We start from the raw sequence: 10,702 nt of genomic DNA on the forward strand, positions 1-10,702 counted from the left end.
TACTGCCAGCATTTGAAAGATTTTGTTGTTATATTCTTTGGTATCCATAATAACTATTCCCCCGCCTTTACCACAGGGTTTTATTGTCAGATCAGGAGTGTTCTGAAGTGCAAGTCTCTCTGATTGTGTCAAATTGGGATTACTGATGTGCGTGTATTTGGTTATTTTTTGGACTTCATTGAGCACAGCTTTGTCAAAAATCGCCATCTCAGGGCCTACCATCTCCAACGTAGGGGTGAATACTGATTTAGGTTTACACCCTGAAAGGTTGACATCATCATCTTTCACCTCTAGTTGGGAGAAGTATTTTTTCAAGTGAACTAGGCCCACCCACACGAGTGAGGTACCATATGTATCGCAAGGCTTCGGGAAATGCTGGGTGGGTGGAATTCACACAGATTTCAGAACATTCTTTCACAGAAATGTGAGGAATTTTTGTTTCTTTTTTTTACAAAGTTTGAAAGGGATTTTGGATAACAAAACCTAGTGAGAGATACACATATCACCCCATCCTGTATTCCCTTGGGTGCCTAGTTTTCACAAATGTATAGGTTTGCTAGTTGTCCTTAGGTTCTGGCAGAGCTAGGGTCCAAAATTCACAGCTAGGCACATTGGAAAAAAGGGTCAGTTTTCACCAGAAAAATGTGTTGTGGCCATGTTGCATTTTGGGCCGTTTACTGTTGTGGGTACTATGCCTACCCACACAAGTGAGGTACCATTGTTATCCGGAAACTCTGGTGAATGCTGGGTGCATGTAAGTTTGTGCCTTCTCGCAGATTCCAGAACTTTCCATCACAGAAATGTGATGAAAATTTAGATTTTCTGACAAAGTTTAAGGTTGCACAGGATTCTGGGTAACAGAACCTCGTGAGAGCCACACAAGTCACCACATCCTGGATTCCTCCGGGTGTCTAGTTTTAAAAAATGTATAGGTTTGCTAGGTTTTCCTAGGTGCTGGCTGAGCTAGTGTCCAACATCCACAGCTAGGCACATTGCAAAAAAAAAAGGGTCACTTTTCACTGGAAAAAATGTGATGTGTCCAGGTTGCGTGTTGGGCCATTTTTTGTCGCAGGCACTAGGCCTACCCACACAAGTAAGGTAGCATTTTTATCAGGAGACTATGGGGAACACAGAATAGTGGAACAAGTGTTATTACCAATTGGCTTTCTTTGCATTTCTGCCTTCCAAATATAAGACAATTTGTCAAAAAAGAAGTCATTTTGAAAAATTACCTCTCATTCATATGCTTGTATGGGTACCACAATTTTAGAGATGTGCAAATAAACACTGCTTCTACACTCTATATTATGTTTCCATTTCAGAAATATATAGGTTTTCTTAGGAGCTATTTTTCACTCATAATATTTTACCAAATGAATTATATACCCTGTACACAATGAAAAACCATTGCAAGACTCAGCTCAGTTATTGCCTCTGGGTTACTCAGGTTATTGGTGAACCTACAAGCCCTGTATATCCCCACCCCCAAAAGGGCACAGCAGATGTAACACTATATGGATTTAAAAAAATCTGTCATACTTAGAAGAAGTTACAGGTGAAAACGTTGGCACAAATGTCTGCTTTTTTCAACTCAATTATAATATTATTATATTTCCAACTGTTAGTTTCTGCAAAAAAACCTTGAAGGATCTATGCTAATGACCCCTTTTGTCTAGTTTTCAGAAATGTATAGCTCTCCTGGATCCATTATTGCTTTTATACCACTAACTGGAAGGAGGTTGAAAGCACAAAAAATAGCAGAAATAGGCTATGTCCCAGTAAAATGCCAAAACTGTGTAAAAAATTTTGATTTTCAGACAAAGGTCTGCCTGTCTGTGAAAGATGAGAAGGTGGTGATTTCAGCATCACAACCCCTTTGTTAATACCATTTGCAGGGCAAAACCCAGACGCTTTCTTCTGCAGTACTTTTTCCCATTTAAAATAAACAAAGCAAATTGCTGTATTTTGGCTAATTGCTGGGTCCCCTCCAGGGCAATCCACAAAGCCTGGATACCTTTAGAATCCTTGAGATGCTGGAAGAAAAATATGCACATTTGGCATGGATACCTTATGTGGACAAAAAGTTACAGGGGCATAAGTGCGAACTACTCCAAATAGCAATAGAAAAAGGCTTGGCAGGGGAGGAGAAGAAGGCCTAGCAGCAAAGGGGGTAAAGAAAAAACTTCAAATCTCAGAAAGCAACATGTTGCTGCCTAACAAGTCTTTCTCAAATGTATAAACCACATACAGTGCATGTTCAAGTTCATTTTGCCTAACACGCCTAAATCCTGATAAGAAGCTAAGCCCTTTACCGCAGTATGGATTTTTAGTTGTAATGTTTAAAAAGTGCTTGTCCTCTGCCTCTGTCTGTTAACATTTGCCTCTTTGTTTTTCTGCAAACGTGGTATTTTTAAACTGATGCCTTGTTCTTCCTGTGTCTATATGAATTTAGCTCTTGTCTATCAGCAAGCTTGGTATTTCAAACTGCTGTCAACCTGTGACTGTAAGCATTTCCCTTCTATTTTTTTCACAAAGACTGTATTAAACCTCACCACCCATACACCTCAGTGCTTTGAAAACTGCGTAATCTGCTCTGTGGTTTTAAACTGTGCTCAGAAAGTGTATGCATCACTCATTTTTTGGCTTGAGAAGTGATTAGTTTAAATGCGCAAAAATAAGTATTTAAGTGGTTTTAATGTTGTCCATTACCTGAAAAGTAGAATCTGGAAGCTAGGAAATGCAATTTAGTGTTTGGGATGGGCGGGGACTCGAAACAGGAATAGGAGCTACAGGACGGGAAGGAGATACGGACAGGTAAGTGGGGATGGGTCGCGTCTGGGGGTCGCTTTTGGAGAAGATTGGGGAGAACGTTTTTAGGGCTTGGGGCAGGCGGAGGTGGTTGGGGTAGCTTCAAGGGCTGGGTTTGGGGCAGTATTTAAAGAATGTTTTTAGGGCTCAGGGCAGGGGGGTCAGGTAGGGTTTGTATTTTAGGGCAGGACCCAGGTAGGTTGTTTGTAATTTAGGGCTCAGGGCGGGGTCAGATAGTGGGTTTGTAATTTAGGGCTTAGGGCGGGGGGGGGGGTCAGACTAGTGGCGAACTTAATTATGCATAAACCCTAACCATTAATGTCTTTACCATGAAATTGCGTGTTAAAGGCATGCGGGGTAAAGGAATGCATGTTCAAGTCACATCATAATCATACAACCATGCAGCTCACATGAAAAGAGTATGAGCAGCAGAAGAAGCGGCAAAGACAACTGAATTCCATTGAAAACTAGAAAGCCAAGTTAACAGCGTAGATTCAGAGGGGAGAGGAGAATTTTGGAATCGGTGAAGAACGAACTTGAATCATAAAATTTCAGGTCACTATAATCTATGATGAAAAACCTGAAAAGTCTTAAGTCCAGTTTCAAAGCAGGGATACGAGTGAAGGGTTATTACCATGCAAGGGTCAAAAGCTTGAGTGGCAGCAAGAACGCCAGTGGAAGAAAGAAGTTTGCTGTAAATCGTTCTGACAAGGCTGATCAAAGTTGAAGTGAAAGTGCAAGTTCAAGCTCAAGTAGTACACAGAGTAAAAAAAACTCTGACAAAGACTGTTGGTGAAACAAATAAAGTTTAAGAAGATATCCTATTTTAAAAGGAAGCATTGTTAACAAGAAAAGATTGAGAAGCCAATAGGCCCTGAAACTAGTGGAAGTGATTCATCTGTTGCTAAAAGATCCTTTAGTAGAAGAGTACCAAATAGAAAACATGCTGCACCTTAGTGGGTGTATCTAGCTATAGTCTCAGAAGAACAAGAACCTGAGCTGGAAAGTTATAAATAGGTGAACCAATGTCACTACAAGTTTGAGTGTCAATCTGAGAGTGAAATCAATACGGAAGAAGAACCCCCTTGAAACAGTAGAATAAGACTAGGGAGATAGAAAGCGACCCAGAAACAGTTGTTGAACAAATATAAAACTGAAACACAGAATGTAAATGAACTTTTGACTGAAATTAACTTTTGAAAAGAGCTTGAAGATTATTTTGATTTTTGTTTTGATTGCTGTTTTAAAGAAATAAGAAAAGAAGAATAAATCTATTATTTATTCTAAGGAAATTGTTGTTGCCTTTGAATTTTTGAAGCGTCTCAATCATTTATTTGCCTCAACTAGAAGATTAAGTTTATAGCAATTGCTGTGAAATTATAGGATTAGTGATAGTATGAATAGACTTGGTGTGACTGTTGTGTGTACTGAATTCAGTGGTGAATGCTTTTAATCATGTCAAATTTACTACGTTAGAAATGAGTTAACACATGATATTCCACATCATAAAGAGAATTTAGTTACTAGTTTTCAGGTTATCATTTATACTAAAATGATTCATGAGTACATAATCATAATAACGTTTAGGGAATGCTTTGTGTGTGCTTCCTTCCTACTTCTGTTGGAGAGGGCTTGACACATGTACAACTTCGAATTCCATATGCTCTTTCTTGTAACATGTATGTAGCTATATTGAATAATGATGAATTTCTTTATCATTATTTAACTGATTGCAATGTGTCTTTATGGTTTAAATCTCTTTATTGAATTTCAAACAGTTAGGCAAAAAACAAGACCCTCAGCTCCTCTATCATTGTGCGGAAGAAACCGCAAGGTCACGATACACATCTTTATCACAGGCAATAAGCATGGAGCGGGTCTATGGACATTACAAAAGGAGAACGGAAGTAAGAAACCCAGCCCACCCACCCCTCGTCCACCAGAAACAAAAAAAGGAGGGGGGGGGGCAATAGAAGTGGGAGTATACTGATCAGCGGTGCCGTCTACTGTGTCCCGTGGATTCTTTGCTCGGAAGCTGCGTGTCTGGGAGATGCAACAATCGGAGATATCTAGGGCATCTTAGCTCTCGAAACTCCGTTACCAGGAGGGTCAGGAAGGGACGCCATAGTTCTGGAAACTCCGACCCCCTACCGGCCAGAGTGAGGATAAGCTTTTCCATACCCAACACATGCCAGAGTCTCTGAAGCCAGTCTGTACTTATGGGGAGTTGGGTAGAGCGCCAGTGTATGAAAATATTCTGTATGGCCGCTCCTAGGGCTATCGCCATCAACCGACCCTTCCGAGATTTGAGTGGGTACGTCAGCGGGTTAGGCAAACCCAGGAGGATGTAGTAGGGGAAGCGAGGGAGCTGTGTCTCCAAATGTAAATCTATTTTGTAGAGGACCTGTGACCAGTACGGTTGAATGCGGGTGCAGCTCCAAAGTATGTGTTCCAGCGTGCCCACCTCCCCGCACCCTCTCCACCATAAGTCGCTCCGCCGGGGGTCAAAGCGGTGTATGTGCTCCGGCGTGTAATACCAATAGGTGACAATCTTGGTTAAAGTTTCTGTGAGGCCCATGTGGTAGGCCGAGTGTCGTGCCCTATGGTAAATGCCCTCCCATTCCTTATGGCTCAGGGTTCTCCCCAGATCTCTCTCCCATCAGGCTCCGCCCGCATTATATGTGTGGGTGGTGTTGGCAAGGAGCATTTTATAAAGGTCAGAGATGATTTTTTTTATCTGAGGTGCTTGTTATAAGCTACTTTTCATAGGGAGATCGGAGGCGCTGGGCTTGTGGTTTAATATGTGGGTGTAGTGCCCAGTGTCTAATCTGGAGGTATGGCAAACGCTCCTTCTCTGCAAGACTGTAGTGTTCCTTGAGCTGCGGAAATGGAATGATACCCTCCAAGTCAAAGAGGTGGCCTAAGGGGGAAGATCTCCAGTCATGAAAGGCCTGGGTATCCGTGCCGGGTTGGAATTCCGGATTGTCAAAGATCAGTGTGAGGGGTGATGGGAAGGTGGTTAGTTGTGCCGAGATGTTAGTGCGGTCCCAAGAGTCTAAAGTGGTGCTAGTGATGTATGAGGCATAAAGATTGGCTGGGTGATGGTGTGTGGAGAGGAAGGGGACCCCCTGCAGTGGCGTGCCTGCCACCGCCTGGTCTTCAAACAACCAATGCTTCTCCGACTCCAAACGTTGCCACTCCACTAAATACCTAAGCTGAGCGGCATGAAAGTATAGTTGGGAATCCCCTCCCCTCCCCTCTCTGGTGGCAGGACCGCAACCTGGTGCCGGAATCGGGGCTTACAGCCATGCCAGATGAAGCGCGATAGGTCCACTTGAGTCTGTTGAATCCAGCCTTGAGGGGGCCAGAGGGGAAGGGTTTGGAAGATGTATAAAATTTGAGGCAATATGGTTATTTTCGTAGCTGCAATTCTTCCTAGCCAGGACATTGGGGAGTGTTTCGACCTCGTAAGCTCTCTGCGAATGCGACCACGGAGATCAGAGTAATTTATATCGGATGTAGCCTGAATGGTGGGGGCGAGCTGGATGCCTAAGTACAGAATCTCGGCCGTCGCCCACTGTAGCGGGTGTTCCTCCTGGAGGTGAGTTAGGGTGTGCTCAGAGAGGGAGAGATTAAGGGCCATGGACTTGTCCATGTTGATTTTGAAGCCCAATCCCTGGGCAAAGCTATATAATTCAATAAAGAGGGAGCGCAGAGCTGTAATTGGTTCCGACAGAGATAGCAGAAGATCGTCTGCGTACAGACTGATGGTGTTGGTATCCCCCCAAATTTAATCCCAGTTATGCGAGGGTTCCGTCGGATCCTAAGTGCTAAAGGCTCCATATAGAGCGAGAAGAGGAGGGGCGACAGGGGGCATCCCTGTCTGGTGCCCCTCCCGATCGGGAAACGCGAGGAGGTGTGGCCATTGACCCAGATTGTCGCCATGGGTGACTGATAGCAGTTCAAGATCCGGGTGCGAAGTTTCTCGCCGAAGCCAGCGGCTATTAAGACCATTTCCAGGTAAGGCCAGTGCACTCTATCGATTGCCTTGTCCGTATCGATGGCCAGAAGCATGAACTCGCCTTGAGTGCGGGACGCTTTTTCCATCAGGTGTAGGATACCCTTAGTGTTGTCGCTGGTCTGCCTCTGGGGGATAAAACCGGCCTGATCCGGCTCGACCAGCTGGCCCATGTAGGGCGCCAAGCGGGCCGCTAAAATGCTTGTGTATAGCTTAAGATCTACGTTAAGTAGTGATATAGGCCTATACGCACCACATGCCGTCCTGTCTTTTCCCGGCTTCGGAATAACGACCGCGGTCGCCTCTAGCATCTCTCTCGTAGTCACTCCTGACTGCTCAAAAGTGTTGAACAGTCTTGCCAAGATGGGGGCCAATTGGTTGCAGAAGGATTTATAAAAGGCTGCTGTATAGCCAACTGGGCCGGGCGACTTACCCACTTTAAGGCGGGAGATCGCTGAAATCACTTCCTCTACCTGTATAGCCCTGTCTAGGTGGTCCGCCTGCGCTTGAGACAATGAAGGCATTCCAGTGGCTGCTAAATATTCAGCACTGCGTTGGAGATCCAGAGGGTCTCCCGTGTAGAGGTCCGCGTAGAAGTCACGGAAGACTTCCGCTATGTCAGCATCCTCGGACATTAGTTCACCCCCCGATGCCCGGATAGTCTGGACTCCCTTCCTTTGTCTGGCCTCGCGTAGTTTATTTGCTAAGAGTCGGCTGCAACTGTCCCCCCCACGTAATAGGAGTGGCGCAACCTAAGGGCCACATATACGGCCCTGTCTTGGTCCAGAGCGGCTAGCTGTTTCCGTTCCACACAGAGCTGGCGCCATGCACAGGAAGCACCGCTTTGTTGGTGCAACTGCTTGAGCTCCGCAACCCTCTGTGTGAGTTAAGCCCTCTTCCGGTCTATCTCCCTGTTGTGAGCTGAGGAGATTGCTATGAATTCTCCTCTAAGGACCGCCTTTAAAGCTGTTCATTGGGTCGCTAGGGAAGTGTCAGAGTTGGCGTTAAGGTCGATATAGTCCACGAAGGCTTTCTGGATTTGGGCAATCACAGGTGGGAGATGTAGCAGTGTGTCCCGCAGGCGCCAGTGTCTGAAAGGGCGCGGCGAGCGCGGGAGCCGAAACTGGCAAGGGCAGGGGAATGGTCCGAGAGGGAGGCCGTCATTATGTCAGCATCCAGTGCATGGGCCTGAAGGGATGAGGAGCAAAGGAAATAATCCAATTGCACATATGTCTTGTGGGCCGCCGTGAGTTGATGAGCGGACCAGTAGCTCCTTAGGTGGGGCCGGTAGGGCAGGGGCCCCTGGCCTTGCCTCAGTCCCCCGGGCGACGTCCACAAACTTCCCCAAGTAACAAGGTGCGAGTCTTCGGTAATGGAAAGGGTATCTTTTGTCTCCAGGCTGCTCGTGTGCACACAGGTCTGGCGCTGGGCAGCAGACCGGCAGCCCGCCGCTCGTGCGGCAGATGGGCCCGAAACGCCGACCGCTAGGTCAGGGTGACCGGTGCCTAAGTGATTCCGCCGTCCACTCGACAAGACTTATGTGCACATCACCTCACACTCCTAGCGGCAGCTCCGATGGTGTGGGCTCACCCTCGGCCCATGTCCGTCCCAGCTAGTGGCACGTGTGAGCCGGAGGTGCCGCCTCCCATGTCCATCCACGGCCGTTGCCCCCCTGGCGTTCAGCGCCAGAGGGGTGGGGGCCCTGAACCGCTCCTCCACTGACCACTGCGTGGCAGGCACCCGTCGCCTGGAAGCCCACGCGCCACTCCGAAGGGCACCCCCAGGCCCCTCTCTGTTCCCCAAAGTAGGCACTGTCAGCATCTCTGGTTCGCCAAAGGGATCCCAGAGTCTAGCCGCCTCCTCAACCGGGCCTCTTAAGTCAGTCCCCAGCATTCAGGCATGCAGGCCCCGGCCGTGCCCATCGCCTCTGCAGTGGTCGCTCACCTCTTTTCAGGCAGGAAGCTCCGGGGTTGGTACACCCCAACCTGTAGTCGCCTCCGTGATGTCTTCGCAGGCGGCACCTCCAGCAGTCTTTGCCCCACTACCGGCCGAGTCCGAGGGGCCAGGGCAGTCAGACCCTCAGGCCGAGCGCCTCCAAAGCCGCGATGCCGGGACCTGCGTGTCCCTCGCCGGCCTGGGCAAACTCTAGTACGGGGCTCCCCGCGATGCAGCGCGCCCAGTGGGGTCAGGTCGCGGCAGCTGTCCGTCCGCGTCGATCTGTGAGGGTCCCGGGACGTCACTGGGGTCTCCGATGCTCGCTCCTCACCTCTGCCCGGGGAGCCGTCAATCCGCCTCTGTCAGTTCGGTCGGTCCCAGCCTCCCCGGTGAGTTGACTGCTGTGGAGCTAACCCCCGCGTCTGGGCGTCGCCAGTGTCGGGAGAGCCCGGACGGAGGATGCTGGCCTCGGTGGTGCGACCACCACCTCGTTGTTGAGGTCACCCCAACTCGGGACGACTGGGGCAATCCCTCACAGCTCCCAACGGGGCCTCCTGCCAGCTGCGTGAGTCGGACTTTCGGGCAACGGCCAGGTCCAGTGTCCACCTCGGTCCACCACCACTGCACCCCAGGCTATGTGGGCCCCAGGGGGCCTGTGCTGTGCCGGATTGGAAGGGCGGCAGGCAGGAGCTGAGAGCAGTGCATCCTACCTCGCCGCCATCTTGGCCACACCCCCTCTGCAATGTGTCTTTAGAGGTTTTACCTATAGAATATGACAAATTCCTAGAGGCGTTTGCACAAAACAAGCACGAAACTAAAATTACTAATCAGGATCATGTATGTGTCTTGAGTAGTGAAGAACGTACTTTTATTAGAGAATATAATGAGAGGGGAGTAAAGATTGTGAAGAAGGAAGGGCTGTAGTAGTAGTAGAAGAGACAAAGGAAAAGGAAGAATTTTGGTTGTCAAATTTGCATCCTATGTTAAGGATGGAGCAGGAACAAACCGATGAATTATGTATGGCAAATAGTCCTTCAAAAGGAGGAAAAGCTGAATTTGTAGGAGAAACTGAATGTTACAGAACTACTTATTTCAATTTGCCACAAGACTGGGTTGGACCCTGTTATTTAATTTTAGTGTTTCCTAGATTTTACCTTATGAGTGAAATAAATAATGAAAGTGGCATGAGAAGGGTGAAACAGATTTTTGGACAAGTAGTTTTAGATATATTAGGTGATATAGGGCCAGATGTACAACCATGTCATTTAGCGACTCGCAAATTGCGCTCAATTGCGAGTCGCAATTTGCAAGTCGCTAAAAGCCATGTACAACAGTGTCTGAGACACCGTTAGCGATTCCTAATGGGGTCGCAAACTGCATGCCTCATGCATATTAATGAGGCACTCACAATTTGTGACCCCATTAGGAATGTCTGGCCCTCCCAGGTATGGTGGCCTTCTGGACTCAGCAGACCTCCATGTCTGGGACTGCTTCTAAATAAAGCATTTTTTTTAAATGCAGACCGTTTCCTAAAAGGAAAACGGGATGCATTTAAAAAAAGAAAAATGAAACGTTTTTGTTTCATTATTTAAGGGCAGGCAGGGGTCCCTGGGACCAGTGCCTGCCCTGAAAAATATTTTCTCTGCATTCCCCTAGGGACCCCTTCCCCTTTGCAAATGCAGAGAAAATATTTTTCCCATTTGCGAGTGCTTTACTACCCTCTTGAAGAGGGCGGTAAATTGCGGGTGTTTTGCAACCACAATTAGGTCTCTGACTTGCTATTAGGAAGGGACACCCATGGAACGCCCCTTCCTAATAGCGACTCACAATTCCTAATTAGCGAGTCACAAATGAATTTCGACTCGCTAAATCGGGATTGTACATGGCTCTATTAGATTTTGCATGTGCAAACGGATCACAAAGCCATTTGCGCATGCAAAA

This window comes from Lissotriton helveticus, chromosome 5_1 (genome assembly GCF_964261635.1).
Source record: "Lissotriton helveticus chromosome 5_1, aLisHel1.1, whole genome shotgun sequence".
Taxonomy (NCBI): Eukaryota; Metazoa; Chordata; class Amphibia; order Caudata; family Salamandridae; genus Lissotriton; species Lissotriton helveticus.